Source organism: Hydractinia symbiolongicarpus, chromosome 11, assembly GCF_029227915.1.
Source record: "Hydractinia symbiolongicarpus strain clone_291-10 chromosome 11, HSymV2.1, whole genome shotgun sequence".
NCBI classification, from domain to species: Eukaryota; Metazoa; Cnidaria; class Hydrozoa; order Anthoathecata; family Hydractiniidae; genus Hydractinia; species Hydractinia symbiolongicarpus.
This window is the reverse complement of record NC_079885.1, coordinates 18,708,924-18,728,012: the sequence shown is the minus strand read 5'-3', so window position 1 is coordinate 18,728,012 and position 19,089 is coordinate 18,708,924. Positions and strand designations below refer to the sequence as shown.

Below are 19,089 nucleotides of genomic sequence, written 5' to 3'. Positions count from 1 at the left end.
TACAGGACGCTTAAATGGTGCTGCATCGTGAGGTGTAGACTTGACACAAGGACTTTCACCTTTCTGATCTACATCACCTAGTTGAGTGCGTTCGCGTGAATCACTAGGAAGTTGCGTTCGCTGTCTCGGAGAGTGTGGTCCCTGTAGGCAATACGTCGTACTAGTGGCTTGCGTTACATCTAGTTTGTTTCTACTGCAGTTCGACTCCTTTGGTTGTCTCTGAACTTTATTTCTTTCCTCGAGCCGATTTTGATTAGCTCGTATGTATTATTCTGCTAAAAAAAAAAAAAAACTTGTGAGCGGGATACGGCCGAAAGGCCCTTGGCTCAATCCCTGCCGTCTGCGGCCTTCACTCTTCGCATTTGGAAAGCCATTGGGTGGACCGTGCTTACCAAGTCTCTGTGAGCGAGATGAGAGATAGGCCCGCGTATGGCCTCCTGCACGTTTTTTCATTTAGACTAGTGATCGTCCCGCCGAAGCGAGACAGTAGAAAAATCGTCTATATACTCATCGTTTTGGCCTTCTCCACGGAAATCTTTAGTAAAAGGCGAAAGATTTGTGCGTGAACTGAAGAAAGCCCAGAGTTGTCGTAAGTCGGCGCGACCTGTTGTGCCTTCGAGCCGACTTAACCTTTGCTTGTGGTGTGCCGCTTGCCAGTGTGTCCGTTCGTAGAGGACGCTTAAAAGGTGCTGCATCGTGAGGTGTAGACTTGACACAAGGACTTTCACCTTTCTGATCTACATCACCTAGTTGAGTGCGTTCGCGTGAATCACTAGGAAGTTGCGTTCGCTGTCTCGGAGAGTGTGGTCCCTGTAGGCAATACGTCGTACTAGTGGCTTGCGTTACATCTAGTTTGTTTCTACTGCAGTTCGACTCCTTTGGTTGTCTCTGAACTTTATTTCTTTCCTCGAGCCGATTTTGATTAGCTCGTATGTATTATTCTGCTAAAAAAAAAAAAAAACTTGTGAGCGGGATACGGCCGAAAGGCCCTTGGCTCAACCCCTGCCGTCTGCGGCCTTCACTCTTCGCATTTGGAAAGCCATTGAGTGGACCGTGCTTACCAAGTCTCTGTGAGCGAGATGAGAGATAGGCCCGCGTATGGCCTCCTGCACGTTTTTTCATTTAGACTAGTGATCGTCCCGCCGAAGCGAGACAGTAGAAAAATCGTCTATATACTCATCGTTTTGGCCTTCTCCACGGAAATCTTTAGTAAAAGGCGAAAGATTTGTGCGTGAACTGAAGAAAGCCCAGAGTTGTCGTAAGTCGGCGCGACCTTTTGTGCCTTCGAGCCGACTTAACCTTTGCTTGTGGTGTGCCGCTTGCCAGTGTGTCCGTTCGTAGAGGACGCTTAAAAGGTGCTGCATCGTGAGGTGTAGACTTGACACAAGGACTTTCACCTTTCTGATCTACATCACCTAGTTGAGTGCGTTCGCGTGAATCACTAGGAAGTTGCGTTCGCTGTCTCGGAGAGTGTGGTCCCTGTAGGCAATACGTCGTACTAGTGGCTTGCGTTACATCTAGTTTGTTTCTACTGCAGTTCGACTCCTTTGGTTGTCTCTGAACTTTATTTCTTTCCTCGAGCCGATTTTGATTAGCTCGTATGTATTATTCTGCTAAAAAAAAAAAAAAAACTTGTGAGCGGGATACGGCCGAAAGGCCCTTGGCTCAACTCCTGCCGTCTGCGGCCTTCACTCTTCGCATTTGGAAAGCCATTGGGTCGACCGTGCTTACCAAGTCTCTGTGAGCGAGATGAGAGATAGGCCCGCGTATGGCCTCCTGCACGTTTTTTCATTTAGACTAGTGATCGTCCCGCCGAAGCGAGACAGTAGAAAAATCGTCTATATACTCATCGTTTTGGCCTTCTCCACGGAAATCTTTAGTAAAAGGCGAAAGATTTGTGCGTGAACTGAAGAAAGCCCAGAGTTGTCGTAAGTCGGCGCGACCTGTTGTGCCTTCGAGCCGACTTAACCTTTGCTTGTGGTGTGCCGCTTGCCAGTGTGTCCGTTCGTAGAGGACGCTTAAAAGGTGCTGCATCGTGAGGTGTAGACTTGACACAAGGACTTTCACCTTTCTGATCTACATCACCTAGTTGAGTGCGTTCGCGTGAATCACTAGGAAGTTGCGTTCGCTGTCTCGGAGAGTGTGGTCCCTGTAGGCAATACGTCGTACTAGTGGCTTGCGTTACATCTAGTTTGTTTCTACTGCAGTTCGACTCCTTTGGTTGTCTCTGAACTTTATTTCTTTCCTCGAGCCGATTTTGATTAGCTCGTATGTATTATTCTGCTAAAAAAAAAAAAAACTTGTGAGCGGGATACGGCCGAAAGGCCCTTGGCTCAACCCCTGCCGTCTGCGGCCTTCACTCTTCGCATTTGGAAAGCCATTGGGTCGACCGTGCTTACCAAGTCTCTGTGAGCGAGATGAGAGATAGGCCCGCGTATGGCCTCCTGCACGTTTTTTTAATTTAGACTAGTGATCGTCCCGCCGAAGCGAGACAGTAGAAAAATCGTCTATATACTCATCGTTTTGGCCTTCTCCACGGAAATCTTTAGTAAAAGGCGAAAGATTTGTGCGTGAACTGAAGAAAGCCCAGAGTTGTCGTAAGTCGGCGCGACCTGTTGTGCCTTCGAGCCGACTTAACCTTTGCTTGTGGTGTGCCGCTTGCCAGTGTGTCCGTTCGTAGAGGACGCTTAAAAGGTGCTGCATCGTGAGGTGTAGACTTGACACAAGGACTTTCACCTTTCTGATCTACATCACCTAGTTGAGTGCGTTCGCGTGAATCACTAGGAAGTTGCGTTCGCTGTCTCGGAGAGTGTGGTCCCTGTAGGCAATACGTCGTACTAGTGGCTTGCGTTACATCTCGTTTGTTTCTACTGCAGTTCGACTCCTTTGGTTGTCTCTGAACTTTATTTCTTTCCTCGAGCCGATTTTGATTAGCTCGTATGTATTATTCTGCTAAAAAAAAAAAAAAACTTGTGAGCGGGATACGGCCGAAAGGCCCTTGGCTCAACCCCTGCCGTCTGCGGCCTTCACTCTTCGCATTTGGAAAGCCATTGGGTGGACCGTGCTTACCAAGTCTCTGTGAGCGAGATGAGAGATAGGCCCGCGTATGGCCTCCTGCACGTTTTTTCATTTAGACTAGTGATCGTCCCGCCGAAGCGAGACAGTAGAAAAATCGTCTATATACTCATCGTTTTGGCCTTCTCCACGGAAATCTTTAGTAAAAGGCGAAAGATTTGTGCGTGAACTAAAGAAAGCCCAGAGTTGTCGTAAGTCGGCGCGACCTGTTGTGCCTTCGAGCCGACTTAACCTTTGCTTGTGGTGTGCCGCTTGCCAGTGTGTCCGTTCGTAGAGGACGCTTAAAAGGTGCTGCATCGTGAGGTGTAGACTTGACACAAGGACTTTCACCTTTCTGATCTACATCACCTAGTTGAGTGCGTTCGCGTGAATCACTAGGAAGTTGCGTTCGCTGTCTCGGAGAGTGTGGTCCCTGTAGGCAATACGTCGTACTAGTGGCTTGCGTTACATCTAGTTTGTTTCTACTGCAGTTCGACTCCTTTGGTTGTCTCTGAACTTTATTTCTTTCCTCGAGCCGATTTTGATTAGCTCGTATGTATTATTCTGCTAAAAAAAAAACTTGTGAGCGGGATACGGCCGAAAGACCCTTGGCTCAACCCCTGCCGTCTGCGGCCTTCGCTCTTCGCATTTGGAAAGCCATTGAGTGGACCGTGCATACCAAGTCTCCGTGAGCGAGATGAGAGATAGGCCCGCGTATGGCTTCCTGCACGTTTTTTCATTTAGACTAGTGATCGTCCCGCCGAAGCGAGACAGTAGAAAAATCGTCTATATACTCATCGTTTTGGCCTTCTCCACGGAAATCTTTAGTAAAAGGCGAAAGATTTGTGCGTGAACTGAAGAAAGCCCAGAGTTGTCGTAAGTCGGCGCGACCTGTTGTGCCTTCGAGCCGACTTAACCTTTGCTTGTGGTGTGCCGCTTGCCAGTGTGTCCGTTCGTAGAGGACGCTTAAAAGGTGCTGCATCGTGAGGTGTAGACTTGACACAAGGACTTTCACCTTTCTGATCTACATCACCTAGTTGAGTGCGTTCGCGTGAATCACTAGGAAGTTGCGTTCGCTGTCTCGGAGAGTGTGGTCCCTGTAGGCAATACGTCGTACTAGTGGCTTGCGTTACATCTAGTTTGTTTCTACTGCAGTTCGACTCCTTTGGTTGTCTCTGAACTTTATTTCTTTCCTCGAGCCGATTTTGATTAGCTCGTATGTATTATTCTGCTAAAAAAAAAACTTGTGAGCGGGATACGGCCGAAAGGCCCTTGGCTCAACCCCTGCCGTCTGCGGCCTTCACTCTTCGCATTTGGAAAGCCATTGAGTGGACCGTGCTTACCAAGGCTCTGTGAGCGAGATGAGAGATAGGTCCGCGTATGGCCTCCTGCACGTTTTTTCATTTAGACTAGTGATCGTCCCGCCGAAGCGAGACAGTAGAAAAATCGTCTATATACTCATCGTTTTGGCCTTCTTCACGGAAATCTTTAGTAAAAGGCGAAAGATTTGTGCGTGAACTGAAGAAAGCCCAGAGTCGTCGTAAGTCAGCGCGACCTGTTGTGCCTTCGAGCCGACTTAACCTTTGCTTGTGGTGTGCCGCTTGCCAGTGTGTCCGTTCGTAGAGGACGCTTAAAAGGTGCTGCATCGTGAGGTGTAGACTTGACACAAGGACTTTCACCTTCCTGATCTACATCACCTAGTTCAGTGCGTTCGCGTGAATCACTAGGAAGTTGCGTTCGCTGTCTCGGAGAGTGTGGTCCCTGTAGGCAATACGTCGTACTAGTGGCTTGCGTTACATCTAGTTTGTTTCTACTGCAGTTCGACTCCTTTGGTTGTCTCTGAACTTTATTTCTTTCCTCGAGCCGATTTTGATTAGCTCGTATGTATTATTCTGCTAAAAAAAAAACTTGTGAGCGGGATACAGCCGAAAGACCCTTGGCTCAACCCCTGCCGTCTGCGGCCTTCGCTCTTCGCATTTGGAAAGCCATTGAGTGGACTGTGCATACCAAGTCTCCGTGAGCGAGATGAGAGATAGGCCCGCGTATGGCCTCCTGCACGTTTTTTCATTTAGACTAGTGATCGTCCCGCCGAAGCGAGACAGTAGAAAAATCGTCTATATGCTCATCGTTTTGGCCTTCTCCACGGAAATCTTTAGTAAAAGGCGAAAGATTTGTGCGTGAACTGAAGAAAGCCCAGAGTTGTCGTAAGTCGGCGCGACCTGTTGTGCCTTCGAGCCGACTTAACCTTTGCTTGTGGTGTGCCGCTTGCCAGTGTGTCCGTTCGTAGAGGACGCTTAAAAGGTGCTGCATCGTGAGGTGTAGACTTGACACAAGGACTTTCACCTTTCTGATCTACATCACCCAGTTCAGTGCGTTAGCGTGAATCACTAGGAAGTTGCGTTCGCTGTCTCGGAGAGTGTGGTCCCTGTAGGCAATACGTCGTACTAGTGGCTTGCGTTACATCTAGTTTGTTTCTACTGCAGTTCGACTCCTTTGGTTGTCTCTGAACTTTATTTCTTTCCTCGAGCCGATTTTGATTAGCTCGTATGTATTATTCTGCTAAAAAAAAAACTTGTGAGCGGGATACGGCCGAAAGGCCCTTGGCTCAACCCCTGCCGTCTGCGGCCTTCATTCTTCGCATTTGGAAAGCCATTGAGTGGACCGTGCTTACTAAGTCTCTGTGAGCGAGATGAGAGATAGGCCCGCGTATGGCCTCCTGCACGTTTTTTCATTTAGACTAGTGATCGTCCCGCCGAAGCGAGACAGTAGAAAAATCGTCTATATACTCATCGTTTTGGCCTTCTCCACGGAAATCTTTAGTAAAAGGCGAAAGATTTGTGCGTGAACTGAAGAATGCCCAGAGTTGTCGTAAGTCGGCGCGACCTGTTGTGCCTTCGAGCCGACTTAACCTTTGCTTGTGGTGTGCCGCTTGCCAGTGTGTCCGTTCGTAGAGGACGCTTAAAAGGTGCTGCATCGTGAGGTGTAGACTTGACACAAGGACTTTCACCTTCCTGATCTACATCACCTAGTTCAGTGCGTTCGCGTGAATCACTAGGAAGTTGCGTTCGCTGTCTCGGAGAGTGTGGTCCCTGTAGGCAATACGTCGTACTAGTGGCTTGCGTTACATCTAGTTTGTTTCTACTGCAGTTCGACTCCTTTGGTTGTCTCTGAACTTTATTTCTTTCCTCGAGCCGATTTTGATTAGCTCGTATGTATTATTCTGCTAAAAAAAAAACTTGTGAGCGGGATACGGCCGAAAGACCCTTGGCTCAACCCCTGCCGTCTGCGGCCTTCGCTCTTCGCATTTGGAAAGCCATTGAGTGGACCGTGCATACCAAGTCTCCGTGAGCGAGATGAGAGATAGGCCCGCGTATGGCCTCCTGCACGTTTTTTCATTTAGACTAGTGATCGTCCCGCCGAAGCGAGACAGTAGAAAAATCGTCTATATACTCATCGTTTTGGCCTTCTTCACGGAAATCTTTAGTAAAAGGCGAAAGATTTGTGCGTGAACTGAAAAAAGCCCAGAGTTGTCGTAAGTCGGCGCAACCTGTTGTGCCTTCGAGCCGACTTAACCTTTGCTTGTGGTGTGCCGCTTGCCAGTGTGTCCGTTCGTAGAGGACGCTTAAAAGGTGCTGCATCGTGAGGTGTAGACTTGACACAAGGACTTTCACCTTCCTGATCTACATCACCTAGTTCAGTGCGTTCGCGTGAATCACTAGGAAGTTGCGTTCGCTGTCTCGGAGAGTGTGGTCCCTGTAGGCAATACGTCGTACTAGTGGCTTGCGTTACATCTAGTTTGTTTCTACTGCAGTTCGACTCCTTTGGTTGTCTCTGAACTTTATTTCTTTCCTCGAGCCGATTTTGATTAGCTCGTATGTATTATTCTGCTAAAAAAAAACTTGTGAGCGAGATACGGCCGAAAGGCCCTTGGCTCAACCCCTGCCGTCTGCGGCCTTCACTCTTCGCATTTGGAAAGCCATTGAGTGGACCGTGCTTACCAAGTCTCTCTGAGCGAGATGAGAGATAGGCCCGCGTATGGCCTCCTGCACGTTTTTTCATTTAGACTAGTGATCGTCCCGCCGAAGCGAGACAGCAGCAAAATCGTCTATATACTCATCGTTTTGGCCTTCTCCACGGAAATCTTTAGTAAAAGGCGAAAGATTTGTGCGTGAACTGAAGAAAGCCCAGAGTTGTCGTAAGTCGGTGCGACCTGTTGTGCCTTCGAGCCGACTTAACCTTTGCTTGTGGTGTGCCGCTTGCCAGTGTGTCCGTTCGTAGAGGACGGTTAAAAGGTGCTGCATCGTGAGGTGTAGACTTGACACAAGGACTTTCACCTTTCTGATCTACATCACCTAGTTGAGTGCGTTCGCGTGAATCACTAGGAAGTTGCGTTCGCTGTCTCGGAGAGTGTGGTCCCTGTAGGCAATACGTCGTACTAGTGGCTTGCGTTACATCTAGTTTGTTTCTACTGCAGTTCGACTCCTTTGGTTGTCTCTGAACTTTATTTCTTTCCTCGAGCCGATTTTGATTAGCTCGTATGTATTATTCTGCTAAAAAAAAAACTTGTGAGCGGGATACGGCCGAAAGGCCCTTGGCTCAACCCCTGCCGTCTGCGGCCTTCATTCTTCGCATTTGGAAAGCCATTGAGTGGACCGTGCTTACCAAGTGTCTGTGAGCGAGATGAGAGATAGGCCCGCGTATGGCCTCCTGCACGTTTTTTCATTTAGACTAGTGATCGTCCCGCCGAAGCGAGACAGTAGAAAAATCGTCTATATACTCATCGTTTTGGCCTTCTCCACGGAAATCTTTTGTAAAAGGCGAAAGATTTGTGCGTGAACTGAAGAAAGCCCAGAGTTGTCGTAAGTCGGTGCGACCTGTTGTGCCTTCGAGCCGACTTAACCTTTGCTTGTGGTGTGCCGCTTGCCAGTGTGTCCGTTCGTAGAGGACGCTTAAAAGGTGCTGCATCGTGAGGTGTAGACTTGACACAAGGACTTTCACCTTTCTGATCTACATCACCTAGTTCAGTGCGTTCGCGTGAATCACTAGGAAGTTGCGTTCGCTGTCTCGGAGAGTGTGGTCCCTGTAGGCAATACGTCGTACTAGTGGCTTGCGTTACATCTAGTTTGTTTCTACTGCAGTTCGACTCCTTTGGTTGTCTCTGAACTTTATTTCTTTCCTCGAGCCGATTTTGATTAGCTCGTATGTATTATTCTGCTAAAAAAAAAACTTGTGAGCGGGATACGGCCGAAAGGCCCTTGGCTCAACCCCTGCCGTCTGCGGCCTTCATTCTTCGCATTTGGAAAGCCATTGAGTGGACCGTGCTTACCAAGTCTCTCTGAGCGAGATGAGAGATAGGCCCGCGTATGGCCTCCTGCACGTTTTTTCATTTAGACTAGTGATCGTCCCGCCGAAGCGAGACAGTAGCAAAGTCGTCTATATACTCATCGTTTTGGCCTTCTCCACGGAAATCTTTAGTAAAAGGCGAAAGATTTGTGCGTGAACTGAAGAAAGCCCACAGTTGTCGTAAGTCGGCGCGACCTGTTGTGCCTTCGAGCCGACTTAACCTTTGCTTGTGGTGTGCCGCTTGCCAGTGTGTCCGTTCGTAGAGGACGCTTAAAAGGTGCTTCATCGTGAGGTGTAGACTTGACACAAGGACTTTCACCTTTCTGATCTACATCACCTAGTTCAGTGCGTTCGCGTGAATCACTAGGAAGTTGCGTTCGCTGTCTCGGAGAGTGTGGTCCCTGTAGGCAATACGTCGTACTAGTGGCTTGCGTTACATCTAGTTTGTTTCTACTGCAGTTCGACTCCTTTGGTTGTCTCTGAACTTTATTTCTTTCCTCGAGCCGATTTTGATTAGCTCGTATGTATTATTCTGCTAAAAAAAAAACTTGTGAGCGGGATACGGCCGAAAGGCCCTTGGCTCAACCCCTGCCGTCTGCGGCCTTCATTCTTCGCATTTGGAAAGCCATTGAGTGGACCGTGCTTACCAAGTGTCTGTGAGCGAGATGAGAGATAGGCCCGCGTATGGCCTCCTGCACGTTTTTTCATTTAGACTAGTGATCGTCCCGCCGAAGCGAGACAGTAGAAAAATCGTCTATATACTCATCGTTTTGGCCTTCTCCACGGAAATCTTTTGTAAAAGGCGAAAGATTTGTGCGTGAACTGAAGAATGCCCAGAGTTGTCGTAAGTCGGCGCGACCTGTTGTGCCCTCGAGCCGACTTAACCTTTGCTTGTGGTGTGCCGCTTGCCAGTGTGTCCGTTCGTAGAGGACGCTTAAAAGGTGCTGCATCGTGAGGTGTAGACTTGACACAAGGACTTTCACCTTTCTGATCTACATCACCTAGTTCAGTGCGTTCGCGTGAATCACTAGGAAGTTGCGTTCGCTGTCTCGGAGAGTGTGGTCCCTGTAGGCAATACGTCGTACTAGTGGCTTGCGTTACATCTAGTTTGTTTCTACTGCAGTTCGACTCCTTTGGTTGTCTCTGAACTTTATTTCTTTCCTCGAGCCGATTTTGATTAGCTCGTATGTATTATTCTGCTAAAAAAAAAACTTGTGAGCGGGATACGGCCGAAAGGCCCTTGGCTCAACCCCTGTCGTCTGCGGCCTTCACTCTTCGCATTTGGAAAGCCATTGAGTGGACCGTGCTTACAAAGTCTCTCTGAGCGAGATGAGAGATAGGCCCGCGTATGGCCTCCTGCACGTTTTTTCATTTAGACTAGTGATCGTCCCGCCGAAGCGAGACAGTAGCAAAGTCGTCTATATACTCATCGTTTTGGCCTTCTCCACGGAAATCTTTAGTAAAAGGCGAAAGATTTGTGCGTGAACTGAAGAAAGCCCACAGTTGTCGTAAGTCGGCGCGACCTGTTGTGCCTTCGAGCCGACTTAACCTTTGCTTGTGGTGTGCCGCTTGCCAGTGTGTCCGTTCGTAGAGGACGCTTAAAAGGTGCTTCATCGTGAGGTGTAGACTTGACACAAGGACTTTCACCTTTCTGATCTACATCACCTAGTTCAGTGCGTTCGCGTGAATCACTAGGAAGTTGCGTTCGCTGTCTCGGAGAGTGTGGTCCCTGTAGGCAATACGTCGTACTAGTGGCTTGCGTTACATCTAGTTTGTTTCTACTGCAGTTCGACTCCTTTGGTTGTCTCTGAACTTTATTTCTTTCCTCGAGCCGATTTTGATTAGCTCGTATGTATTATTCTGCTAAAAAAAAAACTTGTGAGCGGGATACGGCCGAAAGGCCCTTGGCTCAACCCCTGCCGTCTGCGGCCTTCATTCTTCGCATTTGGAAAGCCATTGAGTGGACCGTGCTTACCAAGTGTCTGTGAGCGAGATGAGAGATAGGCCCGCGTATGGCCTCCTGCACGTTTTTTCATTTAGACTAGTGATCGTCCCGCCGAAGCGAGACAGTAGAAAAATCGTCTATATACTCATCGTTTTGGCCTTCTCCACGGAAATCTTTTGTAAAAGGCGAAAGATTTGTGCGTGAACTGAAGAATGCCCAGAGTTGTCGTAAGTCGGCGCGACCTGTTGTGCCTTCGAGCCGACTTAACCTTTGCTTGTGGTGTGCCGCTTGCCAGTGTGTCCGTTCGTAGAGGACGCTTAAAAGGTGCTGCATCGTGAGGTGTAGACTTGACACAAGGACTTTCACCTTCCTGATCTACATCACCTAGTTCAGTGCGTTCGCGTGAATCACTAGGAAGTTGCGTTCGCTGTCTCGGAGAGTGTGGTCCCTGTAGGCAATACGTCGTACTAGTGGCTTGCGTTACATCTAGTTTGTTTCTACTGCAGTTCGACTCCTTTGGTTGTCTCTGAACTTTATTTCTTTCCTCGAGCCGATTTTGATTAGCTCGTATGTATTATTCTGCTAAAAAAAAACTTGTAAGCGGGATACGGCCGAAAGGCCCTTGGCTCAACCCCTGCCGTCTGCGGCCTTCACTCTTCGCATTTGGAAAGCCATTGAGTGGACCGTGCTTACCAAGTCTCTGTGAGCGAGATGAGAGATAGGTCCGCGTATGGCCTCCTGCACGTTTTTTCATTTAGACTAATGATCGTCCCGCCGAAGCGAGACAGTAGAAAAATCGTCTATATACTCATCGTTTTGGCCTTCTCCACGGAAATCTTTAGTAAAAGGCGAAAGATTTGTGCGTGAACTGAAGAAAGCCCAGAGTTGTCGTAAGTCGGCGCGACCTGTTGTGCCTTCGAGCCGACTTAACCTTTGCTTGTGGTGTGCCGCTTGCCAGTGTGTCCGTTCGTAGAGGACGCTTAAAAGGTGCTGCATCGTGAGGTGTAGACTTGACACAAGGACTTTCACCTTTCTGATCTACATCACCTAGTTCAGTGCGTTTGCGTGAATCACTAGGAAGTTGCATTCACTGTCTCGGAGAGTGTGGTCCCTGTAGGCAATACGTCGTACTAGTGGCTTGCGTTACATCTAGTTTGTTTCTACTGCAGTTCGACTCCTTTGGTTGTCTCTGAACTTCATTTCTTTCCTCGAGCCGATTTTGATTAGCTCGTATGTATTATTCTGCTAAAAAAAAAACTTGTGAGCGGGTTACGGCTGAAAGGCCCTTGGCTCAACCCCTGCCGTCTGCGGCCTTCACTCTTCGCATTTGGAAAGCCATTGAGTGGACCGTGCTTACCAAGTCTCTGTGAGCGAGATGAGAGATAGGCCCGCGTATGGCCTCCTGCACGTTTTTTTATTTAGACTAGTGATCGTCCCGCCGAAGCGAGACAGTAGAAAAATCGTCTATATACTCATCGTTTTGGCCTTCTCCACGGAAATCTTTAGTAAAAGGCGAAAGATTTGTGCGTGAACTGAAGAAAGCCCAGAGTTGTCGTAAGTCGGCGCGACCTGTTGTGCCTTCGAGCCGACTAAACCTTTGCTTGTGGTGTGCCGCTTGCCAGTGTTTCCGTTCGTAGAGGACGCTTAAAAGGTGCTGCATCGTGAGGTGTAGACTTGACACAAGGACTTTCACCTTTCTGATCTACATCACCTAGTTCAGTGCGTTCGCGTGAATCACTAGGAAGTTGCGTTCGCTGTCTCGGAGAGTGTGGTCCCTGTAGGCAATACGTCGTACTAGTGGCTTGCGTTACATCTAGTTTGTTTCTACTGCAGTTCGACTCCTTTGGTTGTCTCTGAACTTTATTTCTTTCCTCGAGCCGATTTTGATTAGCTCGTATGTATTATTCTGCTAAAAAAAAAACTTGTGAGCGGGATACGGCCGAAAGGCCCTTGGCTCAACCCCTGCCGTCTGCGGCCTTCATCCTTCGCATTTGGAAAGCCATTGAGTGGACCGTGCTTACCAAGTCTCTGTGAGCGAGATGAGAGATAGGCCCGCGTATGGCCTCCTGCACGTTTTTTCATTTAGACTAGTGATCGTCCCGCCGAAGCGAGACAGTAGAAAAATCGTCTATATACTCATCGTTTTGGCCTTCTCCACGGAAATCTTTTGTAAAAGGCGAAAGATTTCTGCGTGAACTGAAGAATGCCCAGAGTTGTCGTAAGTCGGCGCGTCCTGTTGTGCCTTCGAGCCGACTTAACCTTTGCTTGTGGTGTGCCGCTTGCCAGTGTGTCCGTTCGTAGAGGACGCTTAAAAGGTGCTGCATCGTGAGGTGTAGACTTGACACAAGGACTTTCACCTTTCTGATCTACATCACGTAGTTCAGTGCGTTCGCGTGAATCACTAGGAAGTTGCGTTCGCTGTCTCGGAGAGTGTGGTCCCTGTAGGCAATACGTCGTACTAGTGGCTTGCGTTACATCTAGTTTGTTTCTACTGCAGTTCGACTCCTTTGGTTGTCTCTGAACTTTATTTCTTTCCTCGAGCCGATTTTGATTAGCTCGTATGTATTATTCTGCTAAAAAAAAAAAAAACTTGTGAGCGAGATACGGCCGAAAGGCCCTTGGCTCAACCCCTGCCGTCTGCGGCCTTCACTCTTCGCATTTGGAAAGCCATTGAGTGGACCGTGCTTACCAAGTCTCTGTGAGCGAGATGAGAGATAGGCCCGCGTATGGCCTCCTGCACGTTTTTTTATTTAGACTAGTGATCGTCCCGTCGAAGCGAGACAGTAGAAAAATCGTCTATATACTCATCGTTTTGGCCTTCTCCATGGAAATCTTTAGTAAAAGGCGAAAGATTTGTGCGTGAACTGAAGAAAGCCCAGAGTTGTCGTAAGTCGGCGCGACCTGTTGTGCCTTCGAGCCGACTTAACCTTTGCTTGTGGTGTGCCGCTTGCCAGTGTGTCCGTTCGTAGAGGACGCTTAAAAGGTGCTGCATCGTGAGGTGTAGACTTGACACAAGGACTTTCACCTTTCTGATCTACATCACCTAGTTCAGTGCGTTCGCGTGAATCACTAGGAAGTTGCGTTCGCTGTCTCGGAGAGTGTGGTCCCTGTAGGCAATACGTCGTACTAGTGGCTTGCCTTACATCTAGTTTGTTTCAACTGCAGTTCGACTCCTTTGGTTGTCTCTGAACTTTATTTCTTTCCTCGAGCCGATTTTAATTAGCTCGTATGTATTATTCTGCTAAAAAAAAAAAAAACTTGTGAGCGGGATACGGCCGAAAGGCCCTTGGCTCAACCCCTGCCGTCTGCGGCCTTCACTCTTCGCATTTGGAAAGCCATTGAGTGGACCGTGCTTACCAAGTCTCTGTGAGCGAGATGAGAGATAGGCCCGCGTATGGCCTCCTGCACGTTTTTTCAATTAGACTAGTGATCGTCCCGCCGAAGTGAGACAATAGAAAAATCGTCTATATACTCATCGTTTTGGCCTTCTCCACGGAAATCTTTAGTAAAAGGCGAAAGATTTGTGCGTGAACTGAAGAAAGCCCAGAGTTGTCGTAAGTCGGCGCGACCTGTTGTGCCTTCGAGCCGACTTAACCTTTGCTTGTGGTGTGCCGCTTGCCAGTGTGTCCGTTCGTAGAGGACGCTTAAAAGGTGCTGCATCGTGAGGTGTAGACTTGACACAAGGACTTTCACCTTTCTGATCTACATCACCTAGTTCAGTGCGTTCGCGTGAATCACTAGGAAGTTGCGTTCGCAGTCTCGGAGAGTGTGGTCCCTGTAGGCAATACGTCGTACTAGTGGCTTGCGTTACATCTAGTTTGTTTCTACTGCAGTTCGACTCCTTTGGTTGTCTCTGAACTTTGTTTCTTTCCTCGAGCCGATTTTGATTAGCTCGTATGTATTATTCTGCTAAAAAAAAAAAAAACTTGTGAGCGGGATACGGCCGAAGGGCCCTTGGCTCAACCCCTGCCGTCTGCGGCCTTCACTCTTCGCATTTGGAAAGCCATTGAGTGGACCGTGCTTACCAAGTCTCTGTGAGCGAGATGAGAGATAGGCCCGCGTATGGCCTCCTGCACGTTTTTTCATTTAGACTAGTGATCGTCCCGCCGAAGCGAGACAGTAGAAAAATCGTCTATATACTCATCGTTTTGGCCTTCTCCACGGAAATCTTTAGTAAAAGGCGAAAGATTTGTGCGTGAATGGAAGAAAGCCCAGAGTTGTCGTAAGTCGGCGCGACCTGTTGTGCCTTCGAACCGACTTAACCTTTGCTTGTGGTGTGCCGCTTGCCAGTGTGTCCGTTCGTAGAGGACGCTTAAAAGGTGCTGCATCGTGAGGTGTAGACTTGACACACGGACTTTCACCTTTCTGATCTACATCACCTAGTTCAGTGCGTTCGCGTGAATCACTAGGAAGTTGCGTTCGCTGTCTCGGAGAGTGTGGTCCCTGTAGGCAATACGTCGTACTAGTGGCTTGCGTTACATCTAGTTTGTTTCTACTGCAGTTCGACTCCTTTGGTTGTCTCTGAACTTTATTTCTTTCCTCGAGCCGATTTTGATTAGCTCGTATGTATTATTCTGCTAAAAAAAAAAAAACTTGTGTGCGGGATACGGCCGAAAGGCCCTTGGCTCAACCCCAGCCGTCTGCGGCCTTCACTCTTCGCATTTGGAAAGCCATTGAGTGGACCGTGCTTACCAAGTCTCTTTGAGCGAGATGAGAGATAGGCCCGCGTATGGCCTCCTGCACGTTTTTTCATTTAGACTAGTGATCGTCCCGCCGAAGCGAGACAGTAGAAAAATCGTCTATATACTCATCGTTTTGGCCTTCTCCACGGAAATCTTTAGTAAAAGGCGAAAGATTTGTGCGTGAACTGAAGAAAGCCCAGAGTTGTCGTAAGTCGGCGCGACCTGTTGTGCCTTCGAGCCGACTTAACCTTTGCTTGTGGTGTGCCGCTTGCCAGTGTGTCCGTTCGTAGAGGACGCTTAAAAGGTGCTGCATCGTGAGGTGTAGACTTGACACAAGGACTTTCACCTTTCTGATCTACATCACCTAGTTCAGTGCGTTCGCGTGAATCACTAGGAAGTTGCGTTCGCTGTCTCGGAGAGTGTGGTCCCTGTAGGCAATACGTCGTACTAGTGGCTTGCGTTACATCTAGTTTGTTTCTACTGCAGTTCGACTCCTTTGGTTGTCTCTGAACTTTATTTCTTTCCTCGAGCCGATTTTGATTAGCTCGTATGTATTATTCTGCTAAAAAAAAAAAAACTTGTGAGCGGGATACGGCCGAAAGGCCCTTGGCTCAACCCCTGCCGTCTGCGGCCTTCACTCTTCGCATTTGGAAAGCCATTGAGTGGACCGTGCTTACCAAGTCTCTGTGAGCGAGATGAGAGATAGGCCCGCGTATGGCCTCCTGCACGTTTTTTCATTTAGACTAGTGATCGTCCCGCCGAAGCGAGACAGTAGAAAAATCGTCTATATACTCATCGTTTTGGCCTTCTCCACGGAAATCTTTTGTAAAAGGCGAAAGATTTCTGCGTGAACTGAAGAATGCCCAGAGTTGTCGTAAGTCGGCGCGTCCTGTTGTGCCTTCGAGCCGACTTAACCTTTGCTTGTGGTGTGCCGCTTGCCAGTGTGTCCGTTCGTAGAGGACGCTTAAAAGGTGCTGCATCGTGAGGTGTAGACTTGACACAAGGACTTTCACCTTTCTGATCTACATCACGTAGTTCAGTGCGTTCGCGTGAATCACTAGGAAGTTGCGTTCGCTGTCTCGGAGAGTGTGGTCCCTGTAGGCAATACGTCGTACTAGTGGCTTGCGTTACATCTAGTTTGTTTCTACTGCAGTTCGACTCCTTTGGTTGTCTCTGAACTTTATTTCTTTCCTCGAGCCGATTTTGATTAGCTCGTATGTATTATTCTGCTAAAAAAAAAAAAAACTTGTGAGCGAGATACGGCCGAAAGGCCCTTGGCTCAACCCCTGCCGTCTGCGGCCTTCACTCTTCGCATTTGGAAAGCCATTGAGTGGACCGTGCTTACCAAGTCTCTGTGAGCGAGATGAGAGATAGGCCCGCGTATGGCCTCCTGCACGTTTTTTTATTTAGACTAGTGATCGTCCCGTCGAAGCGAGACAGTAGAAAAATCGTCTATATACTCATCGTTTTGGCCTTCTCCATGGAAATCTTTAGTAAAAGGCGAAAGATTTGTGCGTGAACTGAAGAAAGCCCAGAGTTGTCGTAAGTCGGCGCGACCTGTTGTGCCTTCGAGCCGACTTAACCTTTGCTTGTGGTGTGCCGCTTGCCAGTGTGTCCGTTCGTAGAGGACGCTTAAAAGGTGCTGCATCGTGAGGTGTAGACTTGACACAAGGACTTTCACCTTTCTGATCTACATCACCTAGTTCAGTGCGTTCGCGTGAATCACTAGGAAGTTGCGTTCGCTGTCTCGGAGAGTGTGGTCCCTGTAGGCAATACGTCGTACTAGTGGCTTGCCTTACATCTAGTTTGTTTCAACTGCAGTTCGACTCCTTTGGTTGTCTCTGAACTTTATTTCTTTCCTCGAGCCGATTTTAATTAGCTCGTATGTATTATTCTGCTAAAAAAAAAAAAAACTTGTGAGCGGGATACGGCCGAAAGGCCCTTGGCTCAACCCCTGCCGTCTGCGGCCTTCACTCTTCGCATTTGGAAAGCCATTGAGTGGACCGTGCTTACCAAGTCTCTGTGAGCGAGATGAGAGATAGGCCCGCGTATGGCCTCCTGCACGTTTTTTCAATTAGACTAGTGATCGTCCCGCCGAAGTGAGACAATAGAAAAATCGTCTATATACTCATCGTTTTGGCCTTCTCCACGGAAATCTTTAGTAAAAGGCGAAAGATTTGTGCGTGAACTGAAGAAAGCCCAGAGTTGTCGTAAGTCGGCGCGACCTGTTGTGCCTTCGAGCCGACTTAACCTTTGCTTGTGGTGTGCCGCTTGCCAGTGTGTCCGTTCGTAGAGGACGCTTAAAAGGTGCTGCATCGTGAGGTGTAGACTTGACACAAGGACTTTCACCTTTCTGATCTACATCACCTAGTTCAGTGCGTTCGCGTGAATCACTAGGAAGTTGCGTTCGCAGTCTCGGAGAGTGTGGTCCCTGTAGGCAATACGTCGTACTAGTGGCTTGCGTTACATCTAGTTTGTTTCTACTGCAGTTCGACTCCTTTGGTTGTCTCTGAACTTTGTTTCTTTCCTCGAGCCGATTTTGATTAGCTCGTATGTATTATTCTGCTAAAAAAAAAAAAAACTTGTGAGCGGGATACGGCCGAAGGGCCCTTGGCTCAACCCCTGCCGTCTGCGGCCTTCACTCTTCGCATTTGGAAAGCCATTGAGTGGACCGTGCTTACCAAGTCTCTGTGAGCGAGATGAGAGATAGGCCCGCGTATGGCCTCCTGCACGTTTTTTCATTTAGACTAGTGATCGTCCCGCCGAAGCGAGACAGTAGAAAAATCGTCTATATACTCATCGTTTTGGCCTTCTCCACGGAAATCTTTAGTAAAAGGCGAAAGATTTGTGCGTGAATGGAAGAAAGCCCAGAGTTGTCGTAAGTCGGCGCGACCTGTTGTGCCTTCGAACCGACTTAACCTTTGCTTGTGGTGTGCCGCTTGCCAGTGTGTCCGTTCGTAGAGGACGCTTAAAAGGTGCTGCATCGTGAGGTGTAGACTTGACACACGGACTTTCACCTTTCTGATCTACATCACCTAGTTCAGTGCGTTCGCGTGAATCACTAGGAAGTTGCGTTCGCTGTCTCGGAGAGTGTGGTCCCTGTAGGCAATACGTCGTACTAGTGGCTTGCGTTACATCTAGTTTGTTTCTACTGCAGTTCGACTCCTTTGGTTGTCTCTGAACTTTATTTCTTTCCTCGAGCCGATTTTGATTAGCTCGTATGTATTATTCTGCTAAAAAAAAAAAAACTTGTGTGCGGGATACGGCCGAAAGGCCCTTGGCTCAACCCCAGCCGTCTGCGGCCTTCACTCTTCGCATTTGGAAAGCCATTGAGTGGACCGTGCTTACCAAGTCTCTTTGAGCGAGATGAGAGATAGGCCCGCGTATGGCCTCCTGCACGTTTTTTCATTTAGACTAGTGATCGTCCCGCCGAAGCGAGACAGTAGAAAAATCGTCTATATACTCATCGTTTTGGCCTTCTCCACGGAAATCTTTAGTAAAAGGCGAAAGATTTGTGCGTGAACTGAAGAAAGCCCAGAGTTGTCGTAAGTCGGCGCGACCTGTTGTGCCTTCGAGCCGACTTAACCTTTGCTTGTGGTGTGCCGCTTGCCAGTGTGTCCGTTCGTAGAGGACGCTTAAAAGGTGCTGCATCGTGAGGTGTAGACTTGACACAAGGACTTTCACCTTTCTGATCTACATCACCTAGTTCAGTGCGTTCGCGTGAATCACTAGGAAGTTGCGTTCGCTGTCTCGGAGAGTGTGGTCCCTGTAGGCAATACGTCGTACTAGTGGCTTGCGTTACATCTAGTTTGTTTCTACTGCAGTTCGACTCCTTTGGTTGTCTCTGAACTTTATTTCTTTCCTCGAGCCGATTTTGATTAGCTCGTATGTATTATTCTGCTAAAAAAAAAAAAACTTGTGAGCGGGATACGGCCGAAAGGCCCTTGGCTCAACCCCTGCCGTCTGCGGCCTTCACTCTTCGCATTTGGAAAGCCATTGAGTGGACCGTGCTTACCAAGTCTCTTTGAGCGAGATGAGAGATAGGCCCGCGTATGGCCTCCTGCA

At 48.5% G+C, this 19,089-nt stretch overlaps 28 non-coding genes across 28 annotated transcripts; all 28 read right to left on the bottom strand.

Annotated features, from left to right (window-relative positions):
* Positions 1 to 466: 466 nt before the first annotated feature.
* On the bottom strand, positions 467 to 587 carry LOC130619545 (U5 spliceosomal RNA). Its single transcript, XR_008980285.1, has one exon. It is a non-coding gene; the product is annotated as a U5 spliceosomal RNA (small nuclear RNA).
* A 548-nt stretch (positions 588 to 1,135) lies between these two features.
* LOC130619544 (U5 spliceosomal RNA) lies at positions 1,136 to 1,256 on the bottom strand. Its single transcript, XR_008980284.1, has one exon. It is a non-coding gene; the product is annotated as a U5 spliceosomal RNA (small nuclear RNA).
* Positions 1,257 to 1,805: 549 nt separating this feature from the next.
* LOC130619543 (U5 spliceosomal RNA) lies at positions 1,806 to 1,926 on the bottom strand. The gene has a single exon (XR_008980282.1). It is a non-coding gene; the product is annotated as a U5 spliceosomal RNA (small nuclear RNA).
* A 548-nt stretch (positions 1,927 to 2,474) lies between these two features.
* On the bottom strand, positions 2,475 to 2,595 carry LOC130619542 (U5 spliceosomal RNA). The gene has a single exon (XR_008980281.1). It is a non-coding gene; the product is annotated as a U5 spliceosomal RNA (small nuclear RNA).
* Positions 2,596 to 3,143: 548 nt separating this feature from the next.
* LOC130619701 (U5 spliceosomal RNA) lies at positions 3,144 to 3,264 on the bottom strand. Its single transcript, XR_008980440.1, has one exon. It is a non-coding gene; the product is annotated as a U5 spliceosomal RNA (small nuclear RNA).
* A 543-nt stretch (positions 3,265 to 3,807) lies between these two features.
* Positions 3,808 to 3,928, bottom strand: LOC130619541 (U5 spliceosomal RNA). The gene has a single exon (XR_008980280.1). It is a non-coding gene; the product is annotated as a U5 spliceosomal RNA (small nuclear RNA).
* Positions 3,929 to 4,471: 543 nt separating this feature from the next.
* LOC130618822 (U5 spliceosomal RNA) lies at positions 4,472 to 4,592 on the bottom strand. Its single transcript, XR_008979566.1, has one exon. It is a non-coding gene; the product is annotated as a U5 spliceosomal RNA (small nuclear RNA).
* A 543-nt stretch (positions 4,593 to 5,135) lies between these two features.
* LOC130619803 (U5 spliceosomal RNA) lies at positions 5,136 to 5,256 on the bottom strand. Its single transcript, XR_008980542.1, has one exon. It is a non-coding gene; the product is annotated as a U5 spliceosomal RNA (small nuclear RNA).
* A 543-nt stretch (positions 5,257 to 5,799) lies between these two features.
* LOC130619777 (U5 spliceosomal RNA) lies at positions 5,800 to 5,920 on the bottom strand. Its single transcript, XR_008980516.1, has one exon. It is a non-coding gene; the product is annotated as a U5 spliceosomal RNA (small nuclear RNA).
* Positions 5,921 to 6,463: 543 nt separating this feature from the next.
* On the bottom strand, positions 6,464 to 6,584 carry LOC130619706 (U5 spliceosomal RNA). The gene has a single exon (XR_008980444.1). It is a non-coding gene; the product is annotated as a U5 spliceosomal RNA (small nuclear RNA).
* Positions 6,585 to 7,126: 542 nt separating this feature from the next.
* On the bottom strand, positions 7,127 to 7,247 carry LOC130619764 (U5 spliceosomal RNA). Its single transcript, XR_008980502.1, has one exon. It is a non-coding gene; the product is annotated as a U5 spliceosomal RNA (small nuclear RNA).
* A 543-nt stretch (positions 7,248 to 7,790) lies between these two features.
* On the bottom strand, positions 7,791 to 7,911 carry LOC130619757 (U5 spliceosomal RNA). The gene has a single exon (XR_008980496.1). It is a non-coding gene; the product is annotated as a U5 spliceosomal RNA (small nuclear RNA).
* A 543-nt stretch (positions 7,912 to 8,454) lies between these two features.
* On the bottom strand, positions 8,455 to 8,575 carry LOC130619959 (U5 spliceosomal RNA). Its single transcript, XR_008980695.1, has one exon. It is a non-coding gene; the product is annotated as a U5 spliceosomal RNA (small nuclear RNA).
* A 543-nt stretch (positions 8,576 to 9,118) lies between these two features.
* Positions 9,119 to 9,239, bottom strand: LOC130619908 (U5 spliceosomal RNA). Its single transcript, XR_008980645.1, has one exon. It is a non-coding gene; the product is annotated as a U5 spliceosomal RNA (small nuclear RNA).
* Positions 9,240 to 9,782: 543 nt separating this feature from the next.
* Positions 9,783 to 9,903, bottom strand: LOC130619957 (U5 spliceosomal RNA). The gene has a single exon (XR_008980694.1). It is a non-coding gene; the product is annotated as a U5 spliceosomal RNA (small nuclear RNA).
* A 543-nt stretch (positions 9,904 to 10,446) lies between these two features.
* Positions 10,447 to 10,567, bottom strand: LOC130619907 (U5 spliceosomal RNA). The gene has a single exon (XR_008980643.1). It is a non-coding gene; the product is annotated as a U5 spliceosomal RNA (small nuclear RNA).
* A 542-nt stretch (positions 10,568 to 11,109) lies between these two features.
* LOC130619540 (U5 spliceosomal RNA) lies at positions 11,110 to 11,230 on the bottom strand. Its single transcript, XR_008980279.1, has one exon. It is a non-coding gene; the product is annotated as a U5 spliceosomal RNA (small nuclear RNA).
* A 543-nt stretch (positions 11,231 to 11,773) lies between these two features.
* Positions 11,774 to 11,894, bottom strand: LOC130619538 (U5 spliceosomal RNA). Its single transcript, XR_008980278.1, has one exon. It is a non-coding gene; the product is annotated as a U5 spliceosomal RNA (small nuclear RNA).
* Positions 11,895 to 12,437: 543 nt separating this feature from the next.
* On the bottom strand, positions 12,438 to 12,558 carry LOC130619927 (U5 spliceosomal RNA). Its single transcript, XR_008980663.1, has one exon. It is a non-coding gene; the product is annotated as a U5 spliceosomal RNA (small nuclear RNA).
* A 547-nt stretch (positions 12,559 to 13,105) lies between these two features.
* On the bottom strand, positions 13,106 to 13,226 carry LOC130619825 (U5 spliceosomal RNA). The gene has a single exon (XR_008980564.1). It is a non-coding gene; the product is annotated as a U5 spliceosomal RNA (small nuclear RNA).
* Positions 13,227 to 13,772: 546 nt separating this feature from the next.
* On the bottom strand, positions 13,773 to 13,894 carry LOC130619717 (U5 spliceosomal RNA). The gene has a single exon (XR_008980455.1). It is a non-coding gene; the product is annotated as a U5 spliceosomal RNA (small nuclear RNA).
* A 547-nt stretch (positions 13,895 to 14,441) lies between these two features.
* Positions 14,442 to 14,562, bottom strand: LOC130619874 (U5 spliceosomal RNA). Its single transcript, XR_008980610.1, has one exon. It is a non-coding gene; the product is annotated as a U5 spliceosomal RNA (small nuclear RNA).
* A 546-nt stretch (positions 14,563 to 15,108) lies between these two features.
* LOC130619536 (U5 spliceosomal RNA) lies at positions 15,109 to 15,229 on the bottom strand. Its single transcript, XR_008980276.1, has one exon. It is a non-coding gene; the product is annotated as a U5 spliceosomal RNA (small nuclear RNA).
* A 546-nt stretch (positions 15,230 to 15,775) lies between these two features.
* LOC130619926 (U5 spliceosomal RNA) lies at positions 15,776 to 15,896 on the bottom strand. The gene has a single exon (XR_008980662.1). It is a non-coding gene; the product is annotated as a U5 spliceosomal RNA (small nuclear RNA).
* A 547-nt stretch (positions 15,897 to 16,443) lies between these two features.
* Positions 16,444 to 16,564, bottom strand: LOC130619824 (U5 spliceosomal RNA). Its single transcript, XR_008980563.1, has one exon. It is a non-coding gene; the product is annotated as a U5 spliceosomal RNA (small nuclear RNA).
* A 546-nt stretch (positions 16,565 to 17,110) lies between these two features.
* On the bottom strand, positions 17,111 to 17,232 carry LOC130619715 (U5 spliceosomal RNA). Its single transcript, XR_008980454.1, has one exon. It is a non-coding gene; the product is annotated as a U5 spliceosomal RNA (small nuclear RNA).
* Positions 17,233 to 17,779: 547 nt separating this feature from the next.
* On the bottom strand, positions 17,780 to 17,900 carry LOC130619873 (U5 spliceosomal RNA). The gene has a single exon (XR_008980609.1). It is a non-coding gene; the product is annotated as a U5 spliceosomal RNA (small nuclear RNA).
* A 546-nt stretch (positions 17,901 to 18,446) lies between these two features.
* On the bottom strand, positions 18,447 to 18,567 carry LOC130619535 (U5 spliceosomal RNA). The gene has a single exon (XR_008980275.1). It is a non-coding gene; the product is annotated as a U5 spliceosomal RNA (small nuclear RNA).
* Positions 18,568 to 19,089: the final 522 nt, after the last annotated feature.